Consider the following 15,341-nt stretch of genomic DNA (forward strand, 5'->3'; position numbering starts at 1 on the left):
TACAGACTGTGTGTTTGGGAAAGGAGATTACAGACTGTGTGTTTGGGAAAGGAGATTACAGAAAGTGTGTTTGGGAATGGAGATTACAGACTGTGTGTTTGGGAAAGGAGATTACAGACTGTGTGTTTGGGAAAGGAGATTACAGACTGTGTGTTTGGGAAAGGATATTACAGACTGTGTGTTTGGAAAAGGAGATTACAGACCGTGTGTTTGGGAAAGGAGATTACAGACTGTGTGTTTGGGAAAGGAGATTACAGACTGTGCGTTTGGGAAAGGAGATTACAGACTGTTTGTTTGGGAAAGGGGATTACAGACTGTGTGTTTGTGAAAGGAGATTACAGACAGTGTTTGGGAAAGGAGATTACAGACGGTGTGTTTGGGAAAGGAGATTACAGACTGTGTGTTTGGGAAAGGAGATTACAGACAGTGTGTGTCGGAAAAGAGATTACAGACAGTGCATATGGGAAAGGAGATTACAGACAGTGTGTTTTGGAAAGGAGATTACAGACTGTGTGTTTGGGAAAGGAGATTACAGACTGTGTGTTTGGAAAAGGAGATTACAGACCGTGTGTTTGGGAAAGGAGATTACAGACTCTGTGTTTGGGAAAGGAGATTACAGACTCTGTGTTTGGGAAAGGAGATTACAGACTGCGTGTTTGGGAAAGGAGATTACAGACTGTGTGTTTGGGAAAGGAGATTACAGACAGTGTTTGGGAAAGGAGATTACCGACGGTGTGTTTGGGAAAGGAGATTAAAGACTGTGTGTTTTGGAAAGGAGATTACAGACAGTGTGTGTCGGAAAAGAGATTACAGACAGTGCATTTGGGAAAGAAGATTACAGACTGTGTGTTTGGGAAAGGAGACTACAGACAGTGTGTTTGTGAAAGGAGATTACAGACTGTGTGTTTGGGAAAGAAGATTACAGACTGTGTGTTTGGACAAGGAGATTACAGACAGTGTGTGTCGGAAAGGAGATTACAGACAGTGCATATGGGAACGAGATTACAGACTGTGTGTTTGGGAAAGGAGATTACAGACTGTGTGTTTGGGAAATGAGATTACAGTAAGTGTGTTTGGGAAAGGAGATTACAGACTGTGTGTTTGGGAAAGGAGATTACAGACTGTGTGTTTGGGAAAGGAGATTACAGACATTGTGTTTGGGATAGGATTTTACAGACTGTGTGTTTGGAAAAGGAGATTACAGACCGTGTGTTTGGGAAAGGAGATTACAGACTGTGGGTTTCGGAAAGGAGATTACAAACTGTGTGTTTGGGAAAGGAGATTACAGACTGTGTGTTTTGGAAAGGAGATTACAGACTGTGTGTTTGGGAAAGGAGATTACAGACAGTGTTTGGGAATGGAGATTACAGACGGTGTGTTTGGGAAAGGAGATTCCAGGCTGTGTGTTTGGGAAAGGAGATTACAGACAGTGTGTGTCGTAAAAGAGATTACAGACAGTGCATTTGGGAAAGGAGATTACAGACAGTGTGTTTGGGAAAGGAGATTACAGACTTTGTATTTGGGAAAGGAGATTACAGACTGTGTGTTTGGAAAAGGAGATTACAGAACGTGTGTTTGGGAAAGGAGATTACAGACTCTGTGTTTGGGAAAGGAGATTACAGACTGTGTGTTTGGGAAAGGAGATCACAGACTGTGTGTTTGGGAAAGGAGATTACAGACTGTGTGTTTGGGATAGGAGATTACAGACAGTGTTTGGGAAAGGAGATTACAGACTGTGAGTTTGGGTAAGGAGATTACAGACTGTGTGTTTGGGAAAGGAGATTACAGACAGTGTGTGACGGAAAGGAGTTTACAGACAGTGCATATGGGAAAGGAGATTACAGACAGTGTGTTTGGGAAAGGAGATTACAGACTGTGTGTTTGGGAAAGGAGATTACAGACAGTGTGTTTGGGAAAGGAGATTACAGACAGAGTGTATGGGAAAGGAGATTACAGACTGTGTGTTTGGGAAAGGAGATTACAGACTGTGTGTTTGGGAAAGGAGATTACAGACTGTGTGTTTGGGAAAGGATATTACAGACTGTGTTTTTGGAAAAGGAGATTACAGACTGTGTGTTTGGGAAAGGAGATTACAGACTGTGTGTTTGGGAATGAGATTACAGACTGTGCGTTTGGGAAAGGAGATTACAGACTGTTTGTTTGGGAAAGGAGATTACAGACTGTGTGTTTGTGAAAGGAGATTACAGACAGTGTTTGGGAAAGGAGATTACAGACGGTGTGTTTGGGAAAGGAGATTACAGACTGTGTGTTTGAGAAAAGGAGATTACAGACTGTGTGTTTGGGAAAGGAGATTACAGACAGTGTTTGGGAAAGGAGATTACAGTCTGTGTGTTTGGGAAAGGAGATTACCGACGGTGTGTTTGGGAAAGGAGATTAGAGACAGTGTGTTTCTGAAAGGAGATTACAGACAGTGTGTTTCTGAAAGGAGATTACAGACTGTGTGTTTGGGAAATGAGATTACAGACTGTGTGTTTGGGAAAGGAGATTACAGACAGTGTGCGTCGGAAAGGAGATTACAGACTGTGTGTTTTGGAAAGGAGATTACAAACTGTGTGTTTGGGAAAGGAGATTACAGACTGCGTGTTTGGGAAAGGAGATTACAGACAGTGTTTGGGAAAGGAGATTACATATTGTGTGTTTGGGAAAGGAGATTACAGACAGTGTGTGTCGGAAATGAGATTACAGACAGTGCGGATGGGAAAGAAGGTTACAGACAGTGTGTTTGGGAAAGGAGATTACAGACTGTGTGTTTGGGAAAGGAGATTACAGACTGTGTTTGGAAAAGGAGATTACAGACAGTGGGTGTCGGAAAAGAGATTACAGACAGTGCGTATGGGAAAGGAGATTACAGACTGTGTGTTTGGGAAAAGAGATTACAGACAGTGTGTTTGGGAAAGGAGATTACAGACTGTGTGTTTGGGAAAGGAGATTATAGACAGTGTTTGGGAAAGGAGATTACAGACTGTGTGTTTGGGAAAGGAGATTACAGACTGTGTATTTGGGAAAGGAGATTACAGACAGTGTGTGTCGGAAAGGAGATTACAGACAGTGTGCATGGGAAAGGAGGTTTCAGACAGTGTGTTTGGGAAAGGAGATGACAAACAGTGTGTTTGGGAAAGGAGATTACAGACAGTGTGTTTGGGAAAGGAGATTATAGACAGAGTGTATGGGAAAGGAGATTACAGACTGTGTGCTTGGGAAAGGAGATTACAGACAGTGTGTTTGGGAAAGGAGATTACAGACAGTGCATAAGGGAAAGGAGATTACAGACTGTGTGTTTAGGAAAGGAGATTACAGACTGTGTGTTTGGGAAAGGAGATTACAGACTGTGTGTTTGGGAAAGGAGATTACAGACAGTGTGTTTGGACAAGGAAATTACAGACAGTGTGTGTCACAAAGGAGATTACAGACAGTGCATATGGGAAAGGAGATTACAGACTGTGTGTTTGGGAAAGGAGATTACAGACTGTGTGTTTGGGAAAGGAGATTACAGAAAGTGTGTTTGGGAATGGAGATTACAGACTGTGTGTTTGGGAAAGGAGATTACAGACTGTGTGTTTGGGAAAGGAGATTACAGACTGTGTGTTTGGGAAAGGATATTACAGACTGTGTGTTTGGAAAAGGAGATTACAGACTGTGCATTTGGGAAAGGAGATTACAGACTGTGTGTTTGGGAAAGGAGATTATAGACTGTGTGTTTGGGAAAGGAGATTACAGACAGTGTTTGGGAAAGGAGATTACAGATGGTGTGTTTGGGAAAGGAGATTACAGACTGTGTGTTTGGGAAAGGATATTACAGACAGTGTGTGTCGGAAAAGAGATTACAGACAGTGTGTTTGTGAAAGGAGATTACAGACTGTGTGTTTGGGAAAGGAGATTATAGACTGTGTGTTTGGACAAGGAGATTACAGACAGTGTGTGTCGGAAAGGAGATTACAGACAGTGCATATGGGAAAGGAGATTACAGACTGTGTGTTTGGGAAAGGAGATTACAGACTGTGTATTTGGGAAAGGAGATTACAGAAAGTGTGTTTGGGAAAGGAGATTACAGACTGTGTTTTTGGTAAAGTAGATTACAGACTGTGTGTTTGGGAAAGGGGATTACAGACTGTGTGTTTGGGAAAGGAGATTACAAACTGAGTGTTTGGGAAAGGAGATTATAGACAGTGTGCGTCCGAAAGGAGAATACAGACTGTGTGTTTGGGAAAAGAGATTACAGACTGTATATTTGGGAAAGGAGATTCCAGACTGTGTGTTTGGGAAAGGAGATTACAGACTGTGTGTTTGGGAAAGGAGATTACAGACAGTGTTTGGGAAAGGAGATTACAGTCTGTGTGTTTGGGAAAGGAGATTACAGACAGTGTGTTTGGGAAAGGAGATTAGAGACAGTGTGTTTCTGAAAGGAGATTACAGATAGTGTGTTTCTGAAAGGAGATTACAGACTGTGTGTTTGGGAAATGAGATTACAGACTGTGTGTTTGGGAAAGGAGATTACAGACAGTGTGCGTCGGAAAGGAGATTAAAGACTGTGTGTTTTGGAAAGGAGATTACAGACTGTGTGTTTGGGAAAGGAGATTACAGACTGCGTGTTTGGGAAAGGAGATTACAGACAGTGTTTGGGAAAGGAGATTACATACTGTGGGTTTGGGAAAGGAGATTACAGACAGTGTGTGTCGGAAATGAGATTACAGACAGTACGGATGGGAAAGAAGGTTACAGACAGTGTGTTTGGGAAAGGAGATTACAGACTGTGTGTTTGGGAAAGGAGATTACATACAGTGTGTTTGGGAAAGGAGATTACAGACAAAGTATATGGGAAAGCAGATTACAGACTGTGTTTGGGAAAGGAGATTAGAGACTGTGTGTTTGGGAAAGGAGATTACAGACAGTGTTTGGGAAAGGAGAGTACAGACAGTGTGTTTGGGAAAGGAGATTGCAGACTGTGTGTTTGGGAAAGGAGATTACAGACAGTGTGTTTCAGAAAGGAGATTACAGACAGTGTGTTTGTGAAAAGAGATTACAGACTGTGTGTTTGGGAAAGGAGATTACAGACTGTGTGTTTGGACAAGGAGATTACAGACAGTGTGTGTCGGAAAGGAGATTACAGACAGTGCATATGGGAAAGGAGATTACAGACTGTGTGTTTGGGAAAGGAGATTACAGACTGTGTGTTTGGGAAAGGAGATTACAGAAAGTGTGTTTGGGAATGGAGATTACAGACTGTGTGTTTGGGAAAGGAGATTACAGACTGTGTGTTTGGGAAAGGAGATTACAGACTGTGTGTTTGAGAAAGGATATTACAGACTGTGTGTTTGGAAAAGGAGATTACAGACCGTGTGTTTGGGAAAGGAGATTACAGACTGTGTGTTTGGGAAAGGAGATTACAGACTGTGCGTTTGGGAAAGGAGATTACAGACTGTTTGTTTGGGAAAGGGGATTACAGACTGTGTGTTTGTGAAAGGAGATTACAGACAGTGTTTGGGAAAGGAGATTACAGACGGTGTGTTTGGGAAAGGAGATTACAGACTGTGTGTTTGGGAAAGGAGATTACAGACAGTGTGTGTCGGAAAAAAGATTACAGACAGTGCATATGGGAAAGGAGATTACAGACAGTGTGTTTGGGAAAGGAGATTACAGACTGTGTGTTTGGGAAAGGAGATTACAGACTGTGTGTTTGGAAAAAGAGATTACAGACCGTGTGTTTGGGAAAGGAGATTACAGACTCTGTGTTTGGGAAAGGAGATTACAGACTCTGTGTTTGGGAAAGGAGATTACAGACTGTGTGTTTGGGAAAGGAGATTACAGACTGTGTGTTTGGGAAAGGAGATTACAGACAGTGTTTGGGAAAGGAGATTACCGACGGTGTGTTTGGGAAAGGAGATTAAAGACTGTGTGTTTGGGAAAGGAGATTACAGACAGTGTGTGTCGGAAAAGAGATTACAGACAGTGCATTTGGGAAAGAAGATTACAGACTGTGTGTTTGGGAAAGGAGACTACAGACAGTGTGTTTGTGAAAGGAGATTACAGACTGTGTGTTTGGGAAAGAAGATTACAGACTGTGTGTTTGGACAAGGAGATTTCAGACAGTGTGTGTCGGAAAGGAGATTACAGACAGTGTGTTTGTGAAAGGAGATTACAGACTGTGTGTTTGGGAAAGGAGATTACAGACTGTGTGTTTGGACAAGGAGATTACAGACAGTGTGTGTCGGAAAGGAGATTACAGACAGTGCATATGGGAAAGGAGATTACAGACTGTGTGTTTGGGAAAGGAGATTACAGACTGTGTGTTTGGGAAAGGAGATTACAGAAAGTGTGTTTGGGAATGGAGATTACAGACTGTGTGTTTGGGAAAGGAGATTACAGACTGTGTGTTTGGGAAAGGAGATTAGAGACTGTGTGTTTGGGAAAGGATATTACAGACTGTGTGTTTGGAAAAGGAGATTACAGACCGTGTGTTTGGGAAAGGAGATTACAGACTGTGTGTTTGGGAAAGGAGATTACAGACTGTTTGTTTGGGAAAGGAGATTACAGACTGTGTGTTTGTGAAAGGAGATTACAGACAGTGTTTGGGAAAGGAGATTACAGACGGTGTGTTTGGGAAAGGAGATTACAGACTGTGTGTTTGGGAAAGGAGATTACAGACAGTGTGTGTCGGAAAAGAGATTACAGACAGTGCATTTGGGAAAGGAGATAACAGACAGTGTGTTTGGGAAAGGAGATTACAGACTGTGTGTTTGGGAAAGGAGATTACAGACTGTGTGTTTGGAAAAGGAGATTACAGACCGTGTGTTTGGGAAAGGAGATTACAGACTCTGTGTTTGGGAAAGGAGATTACAGACTGTGTGTTTGGGAAAGGAGATTACAGACTGTGTGTTTGGGAAAGGAGATTACAGACTGTGTGTTTGGGAAAGGAGATTACAGACTGTGTGTTTAGGAAAGGAGATAACAGACTGTGTGTTTGGAAAAGGAGATTACAGACAGTGTGTTTGGGAAAGGAGATTACGGACTGTGTGTTTGGGAAAGGAGATTACAGACGGTGTGTTTGGGAAAGGAGATAACAGACTGTGTGTTTGGGAAAGGAGATTACAGACAGTGTGTTTAGGAAAGGAGATTAGAGACAGTGTGTTTGTTAAAGGAGATTACTGACAGTGTGGTTGGGAAAGGAGATTACAGACAGAGTGTATGGGAAAGGAGATTACAGACTGTGTGTTTGGGAAAGGAGATTACAGACTGTGTGTTTGGGAAAGGAGATTACAGACTGTGTTTGGAAAAGGAGATTACAGACAGTGGGTGTCGGAAAAGAGATTACAGACAGTGCGTATGGGAAAGGAGATTACAGACTGTGTGTTTGGGAAAAGAGATTACAGACAGTGTGTTTGGGAAAGGAGATTACAGACTGTGTGTTTGGGAAAGGAGATTATAGACAGTGTTTGGGAAAGGAGATTACAGACTGTGTGTTTGGGAAAGGAGATTACAGACTGTGTGTTTGGGAAAGGAGATTACAGACAGTGTTTGGGAAAGGAGATTACAGACTGTGTGTTTGGGAAAGGAGATTACAGACTGTGTGTTTGGGAAAGGAGATTACAGACTGTGTGTTTGGGAAAGGATATTACAGACTGTGTTTTTGGAAAAGGAGATTACAGACTGTGTGTTTGGGAAAGGAGATTAATGACTGTGTGTTTGGAAAAGGAGATTACAGACAGTGCATATGGGAAAGGAGATTACAGACTGTGTGTTTGGGAAAGGAGATTACAAACTGTGTGTTTGGGAAAGGAGATTACAGACAGTGTTTGGGAAAGGAGATTACAGACTATGTGTTTGGGAAAGGAGATTACAGACTGTGTGTTTGGGAAAGGAGAATACAGGCTGTGTGTTTGGGAAAGGAAATCACAGACAGTGTGTGTCGGAAAGGAGATTACAGACAGTGCGTATTCAAAAGAAGATAACAGACTGTTTGTTTGGGAAAGGAGATTCCAGACAGTGTGTGTCGGAAAGGAGATTACCGACAGTGCGTATGGGAAAGGAGATTACAGACAGTGTGTTTGGGAAAGGAGATTACAGACTGTGTGTTTGGGAAAGGAGATTACAGACAGTGTGTTTGGGAAATGAGATTACAGACAGAGTGTATGGGAAAGGAGATTACAGACTGTATATTTGGGAAAGGAGATTTTAGTCTGTGTGTTTGGGAAAGGAGATTACAGACTGTGTGTTTGGGAAAGGAGATTACAGACTGTGTGTTTAGGAAAGGAGATAACAGACTGTGTGTTTGGAAAAGGAGATTACAGACAGTGTGTTTGGGAAAGGAGATTACAGACTGTGTGTTTGGGAAAGGAGATTACAGACGGTGTGTTTGGGAAAGGAGATAACAGACTGTGTGTTTGGGAAAGGAGATTACAGACAGTGTGTGTCTGAAAGAAGATTACAGACAGTGCGTATGGGAAAGGAGATTACAGACTGTGTGTTTAGGAAAGGAGATTAGAGACAGTGTGTTTGTTAAAGGAGATTACTGACAGTGTGTTTGGGAAAGGAGATTACAGACAGAGTGTATGGGAAAGGAGATTACAGACAGTGTGTTTCTGAAAGGAGATTACAGACTGTGTGTTTGGGAAATGAGATTACAGACTGTGTGTTTGGGAAAGGAGATTACAGACAGTGTGCGTCGGAAAGGAGATTACAGACTGTGTGTTTTGGAAAGGAGATTACAGACTGTGTGTTTGGGAAAGGAGATTACAGACTGCGTGTTTGGGAAAGGAGATTACAGACAGTGTTTGGGAAAGGAGATTACATACTGTGGGTTTGGGAAAGGAGATTACAGACTGTGTGTGTCGGAAATGAGATTACAGACAGTACGGATGGGAAAGAAGGTTACAGACAGTGTGTTTGGGAAAGGAGATTACAGACTGTGTGTTTGGGAAAGGAGATTACATACAGTGTGTTTGGGAAAGGAGATTACAGACAAAGTATATGGGAAAGCAGATTACAGACTGTGTTTGGGAAAGGAGATTAGAGACTGTGTGTTTGGGAAAGGAGATTACAGACAGTGTTTGGGAAAGGAGAGTACAGACAGTGTGTTTGGGAAAGGAGATTACAGACTGTGTGTTTGGGAAAGGAGATTACAGACAGTGTGTTTCAGAAAGGAGATTACAGACAGTGTGTTTGTGAAAGGAGATTACAGACTGTGTGTTTGGGAAAGGAGATTACAGACTGTGTGTTTGGACAAGGAGATTACAGACAGTGTGTGTCGGAAAGGAGATTACAGACAGTGCATATGGGAAAGGAGATTACAGACTGTGTGTTTGGGAAAGGAGATTACAGACTGTGTGTTTGGGAAAGGAGATTACAGAAAGTGTGTTTGGGAATGGAGATTACAGACTGTGTGTTTGGGAAAGGAGATTACAGACTGTGTGTTTGGGAAAGGAGATTACAGACTGTGTGTTTGGGAAAGGATATTACAGACTGTGTGTTTGGAAAAGGAGATTACAGACCGTGTGTTTGGGAAAGGAGATTACAGACTGTGTGTTTGGGAAAGGAGATTACAGACTGTGCGTTTGGGAAAGGAGATTACAGACTGTTTGTTTGGGAAAGGGGATTACAGACTGTGTGTTTGTGAAAGGAGATTACAGACAGTGTTTGGGAAAGGAGATTACAGACGGTGTGTTTGGGAAAGGAGATTACAGACTGTGTGTTTGGGAAAGGAGATTACAGACAGTGTGTGTCGGAAAAGAGATTACAGACAGTGCATATGGGAAAGGAGATTACAGACAGTGTGTTTTGGAAAGGAGATTACAGACTGTGTGTTTGGGAAAGGAGATTACAGACTGTGTGTTTGGAAAAGGAGATTACAGACCGTGTGTTTGGGAAAGGAGATTACAGACTCTGTGTTTGGGAAAGGAGATTACAGACTCTGTGTTTGGGACGGAGATTACAGACTGCGTGTTTGGGAAAGGAGATTACAGACTGTGTGTTTGGGAAAGGAGATTACAGACAGTGTTTGGGAAAGGAGATTACCGACGGTGTGTTTGGGAAAGGAGATTAAAGACTGTGTGTTTTGGAAAGGAGATTACAGACAGTGTGTGTCGGAAAAGAGATTACAGACAGTGCATTTGGGAAAGAAGATTACAGACTGTGTGTTTGGGAAAGGAGACTACAGACAGTGTGTTTGTGAAAGGAGATTACAGACTGTGTGTTTGGGAAAGAAGATTACAGACTGTGTGTTTGGACAAGGAGATTACAGACAGTGTGTGTCGGAAAGGAGATTACAGACAGTGCATATGGGAACGAGATTACAGACTGTGTGTTTGGGAAAGGAGATTACAGACTGTGTGTTTGGGAAATGAGATTACAGTAAGTGTGTTTGGGAAAGGAGATTACAGACTGTGTGTTTGGGAAAGGAGATTACAGACTGTGTGTTTGGGAAAGGAGATTACAGACATTGTGTTTGGGATAGGATTTTACAGACTGTGTGTTTGGAAAAGGAGATTACAGACCGTGTGTTTGGGAAAGGAGATTACAGACTGTGGGTTTCGGAAAGGAGATTACAAACTGTGTGTTTGGGAAAGGAGATTACAGACTGTGTGTTTTGGAAAGGAGATTACAGACTGTGTGTTTGGGAAAGGAGATTACAGACAGTGTTTGGGAATGGAGATTACAGACGGTGTGTTTGGGAAAGGAGATTCCAGGCTGTGTGTTTGGGAAAGGAGATTACAGACAGTGTGTGTCGTAAAAGAGATTACAGACAGTGCATTTGGGAAAGGAGATTACAGACAGTGTGTTTGGGAAAGGAGATTACAGACTTTGTATTTGGGAAAGGAGATTACAGACTGTGTGTTTGGAAAAGGAGATTACAGAACGTGTGTTTGGGAAAGGAGATTACAGACTCTGTGTTTGGGAAAGGAGATTACAGACTGTGTGTTTGGGAAAGGAGATCACAGACTGTGTGTTTGGGAAAGGAGATTACAGACTGTGTGTTTGGGATAGGAGATTACAGACAGTGTGTTTGGGAAAGGAGATTACAGACAGTGTGTGACGGAAAGGAGTTTACAGACAGTGCATATGGGAAAGGAGATTACAGACAGTGTGTTTGGGAAAGGAGATTACAGACTGTGTGTTTGGGAAAGGAGATTACAGACAGTGTGTTTGGGAAAGGAGATTACAGACAGAGTGTATGGGAAAGGAGATTACAGACTGTGTGTTTGGGAAAGGAGATTACAGACTGTGTGTTTGGGAAAGGAGATTACAGACTGTGTGTTTGGGAAAGGATATTACAGACTGTGTTTTTGGAAAAGGAGATTACAGACTGTGTGTTTGGGAAAGGAGATTACAGACTGTGTGTTTGGGAATGAGATTACAGACTGTGCGTTTGGGAAAGGAGATTACAGACTGTTTGTTTGGGAAAGGAGATTACAGACTGTGTGTTTGTGAAAGGAGATTACAGACAGTGTTTGGGAAAGGAGATTACAGACGGTGTGTTTGGGAAAGGAGATTACAGACTGTGTGTTTGAGAAAAGGAGATTACAGACTGTGTGTTTGGGAAAGGAGATTACAGACAGTGTTTGGGAAAGGAGATTACAGTCTGTGTGTTTGGGAAAGGAGATTACCGACGGTGTGTTTGGGAAAGGAGATTAGAGACAGTGTGTTTCTGAAAGGAGATTACAGACAGTGTGTTTCTGAAAGGAGATTACAGACTGTGTGTTTGGGAAATGAGATTACAGACTGTGTGTTTGGGAAAGGAGATTACAGACAGTGTGCGTCGGAAAGGAGATTACAGACTGTGTGTTTTGGAAAGTAGATTACAAACTGTGTGTTTGGGAAAGGAGATTACAGACTGCGTGTTTGGGAAAGGAGATTACAGACAGTGTTTGGGAAAGGAGATTACATATTGTGTGTTTGGGAAAGGAGATTACAGACAGTGTGTGTCGGAAATGAGATTACAGACAGTGCGGATGGGAAAGAAGGTTACAGACAGTGTGTTTGGGAAAGGAGATTACAGACTGTGTGTTTGGGAAAGGAGATTACAGACTGTGTTTGGAAAAGGAGATTACAGACAGTGGGTGTCGGAAAAGAGATTACAGACAGTGCGTATGGGAAAGGAGATTACAGACTGTGTGTTTGGGAAAAGAGATTACAGACAGTGTGTTTGGGAAAGGAGATTACAGACTGTGTGTTTGGGAAAGGAGATTATAGACAGTGTTTGGGAAAGGAGATTACAGACTGTGTGTTTGGGAAAGGAGATTACAGACTGTGTATTTGGGAAAGGAGATTACAGACAGTGTGTGTCGGAAAGGAGATTACAGACAGTGTGCATGGGAAAGGAGGTTTCAGACAGTGTGTTTGGGAAAGGAGATGACAAACAGTGTGTTTGGGAAAGGAGATTACAGACAGTGTGTTTGGGAAAGGAGATTATAGACAGAGTGTATGGGAAAGGAGATTACAGACTGTGTGCTTGGGAAAGGAGATTACAGACAGTGTGTTTGGGAAAGGAGATTACAGACAGTGCATAAGGGAAAGGAGATTACAGACTGTGTGTTTAGGAAAGGAGATTACAGACTGTGTGTTTGGGAAAGGAGATTACAGACAGTGTGTTTGGACAAGGAGATTACAGACAGTGTGTGTCACAAAGGAGATTACAGACAGTGCATATGGGAAAGGAGATTACAGACTGTGTGTTTGGGAAAGGAGATTACAGACTGTGTGTTTGGGAAAGGAGATTACAGAAAGTGTGTTTGGGAATGGAGATTACAGACTGTGTGTTTGGGAAAGGAGATTACAGACTGTGTGTTTGGGAAAGGAGATTACAGACTGTGTGTTTGGGAAAGGATATTACAGACTGTGTGTTTGGAAAAGGAGATTACAGACTGTGCATTTGGGAAAGGAGATTACAGACTGTGTGTTTGGGAAAGGAGATTATAGACTGTGTGTTTGGGAAAGGAGATTACAGACAGTGTTTGGGAAAGGAGATTACAGATGGTGTGTTTGGGAAAGGAGATTACAGACTGTGTGTTTGGGAAAGGATATTACAGACAGTGTGTGTCGGAAAAGAGATTACAGACAGTGTGTTTGTGAAAGGAGATTACAGACTGTGTGTTTGGGAAAGGAGATTATAGACTGTGTGTTTGGACAAGGAGATTACAGACAGTGTGTGTCGGAAAGGAGATTACAGACAGTGCATATGGGAAAGGAGATTACAGACTGTGTGTTTGGGAAAGGAGATTACAGACTGTGTGTTTGGGAAAGGAGATTACAGAAAGTGTGTTTGGGAAAGGAGATTACAGACTGTGTTTTTGGTAAAGTAGATTACAGACTGTGTGTTTGGGAAAGGAGATTACAGACTGTGTGTTTGGGAAAGGAGATTACAAACTGAGTGTTTGGGAAAGGAGATTATAGACAGTGTGCGTCCGAAAGGAGAATACAGACTGTGTGTTTGGGAAAAGAGATTACAGACTGTATATTTGGGAAAGGAGATTCCAGACTGTGTGTTTGGGAAAGGAGATTACAGACTGTGTGTTTGGGAAAGGAGATTACAGACAGTGTTTGGGAAAGGAGATTACAGTCTGTGTGTTTGGGAAAGGAGATTACAGACAGTGTGTTTGGGAAAGGAGATTAGAGACAGTGTGTTTCTGAAAGGAGATTACAGATAGTGTGTTTCTGAAAGGAGATTACAGACTGTGTGTTTGGGAAATGAGATTACAGACTGTGTGTTTGGGAAAGGAGATTACAGACAGTGTGCGTCGGAAAGGAGATTAAAGACTGTGTGTTTTGGAAAGGAGATTACAGACTGTGTGTTTGGGAAAGGAGATTACAGACTGCGTGTTTGGGAAAGGAGATTACAGACAGTGTTTGGGAAAGGAGATTACATACTGTGGGTTTGGGAAAGGAGATTACAGACAGTGTGTGTCGGAAATGAGATTACAGACAGTACGGATGGGAAAGAAGGTTACAGACAGTGTGTTTGGGAAAGGAGATTACAGACTGTGTGTTTGGGAAAGGAGATTACATACAGTGTGTTTGGGAAAGGAGATTACAGACAAAGTATATGGGAAAGCAGATTACAGACTGTGTTTGGGAAAGGAGATTAGAGACTGTGTGTTTGGGAAAGGAGATTACAGACAGTGTTTGGGAAAGGAGAGTACAGACAGTGTGTTTGGGAAAGGAGATTGCAGACTGTGTGTTTGGGAAAGGAGATTACAGACAGTGTGTTTCAGAAAGGAGATTACAGACAGTGTGTTTGTGAAAAGAGATTACAGACTGTGTGTTTGGGAAAGGAGATTACAGACTGTGTGTTTGGACAAGGAGATTACAGACAGTGTGTGTCGGAAAGGAGATTACAGACAGTGCATATGGGAAAGGAGATTACAGACTGTGTGTTTGGGAAAGGAGATTACAGACTGTGTGTTTGGGAAAGGAGATTACAGAAAGTGTGTTTGGGAATGGAGATTACAGACTGTGTGTTTGGGAAAGGAGATTACAGACTGTGTGTTTGGGAAAGGAGATTACAGACTGTGTGTTTGAGAAAGGATATTACAGACTGTGTGTTTGGAAAAGGAGATTACAGACCGTGTGTTTGGGAAAGGAGATTACAGACTGTGTGTTTGGGAAAGGAGATTACAGACTGTGCGTTTGGGAAAGGAGATTACAGACTGTTTGTTTGGGAAAGGGGATTACAGACTGTGTGTTTGTGAAAGGAGATTACAGACAGTGTTTGGGAAAGGAGATTACAGACGGTGTGTTTGGGAAAGGAGATTACAGACTGTGTGTTTGGGAAAGGAGATTACAGACAGTGTGTGTCGGAAAAAAGATTACAGACAGTGCATATGGGAAAGGAGATTACAGACAGTGTGTTTGGGAAAGGAGATTACAGACTGTGTGTTTGGGAAAGGAGATTACAGACTGTGTGTTTGGAAAAAGAGATTACAGACCGTGTGTTTGGGAAAGGAGATTACAGACTCTGTGTTTGGGAAAGGAGATTACAGACTCTGTGTTTGGGAAAGGAGATTACAGACTGTGTGTTTGGGAAAGGAGATTACAGACTGTGTGTTTGGGAAAGGAGATTACAGACAGTGTTTGGGAAAGGAGATTACCGACGGTGTGTTTGGGAAAGGAGATTAAAGACTGTGTGTTTGGGAAAGGAGATTACAGACAGTGTGTGTCGGAAAAGAGATTACAGACAGTGCATTTGGGAAAGAAGATTACAGACTGTGTGTTTGGGAAAGGAGACTACAGACAGTGTGTTTGTGAAAGGAGATTACAGACTGTGTGTTTGGGAAAGAAGATTACAGACTGTGTGTTTGGACAAGGAGATTTCAGACAGTGTGTGTCGGAAA

The sequence above is a fragment of the Lissotriton vulgaris genome, chromosome 11 (genome assembly GCF_964263255.1).
Source record: "Lissotriton vulgaris chromosome 11, aLisVul1.2, whole genome shotgun sequence".
Lineage (NCBI taxonomy): Eukaryota > Metazoa > Chordata > Amphibia > Caudata > Salamandridae > Lissotriton > Lissotriton vulgaris.